Below are 487 nucleotides of genomic sequence, written 5' to 3'. Positions count from 1 at the left end.
AGTGAAATAATATATTTTCAGATGAGGTTTTACTCACTCAAAATGTGTACTATGGAGATTTTATGTAAGACAGTCTGCTGCATTCGACAGTGGGAATACCTGTGAATAAGTTTGTCCACAGTTAATATGGTTTAATGCATGATGTTAATATGTAGTACTGAAGAGTTCGGTGTTATAAGTGATCATAGTTCTGTCAGAGCTGTTCTCTCAAGGGCAGTTCTGGAAAGAAGAAGAAGAGGAAGAGATTGGATTTATACCCCGCCCTTCACTACCCGAAGGTGTCTCAGAGCGGCTTACAAACTCCTTCCCCTTCCCCTCCCCACAACAGACACCCTGGGAGATAGGTGGGGCTGAGAGAGCTCTTGACAGAAACTGCTCTTTTTCAAGGACAGCTGTGCCAGAGCTTGTGACTGACCCAAGGTCACATCAGCAGGTGCGAGTTGGAGGAGTGGGGAATCAAACCCAGTTCTCCCAGATTAGAGTCTGC

This window comes from Gekko japonicus, unplaced genomic scaffold (genome assembly GCF_001447785.1).
Source record: "Gekko japonicus isolate JY-2015 unplaced genomic scaffold, Gekko_japonicus_V1.1 scaffold569, whole genome shotgun sequence".
In the NCBI taxonomy this organism is placed as follows: domain Eukaryota; kingdom Metazoa; phylum Chordata; class Lepidosauria; order Squamata; family Gekkonidae; genus Gekko; species Gekko japonicus.
The sequence above is the reverse complement of the archived record's forward strand: the minus strand, read 5'-3'. Positions refer to the sequence as shown.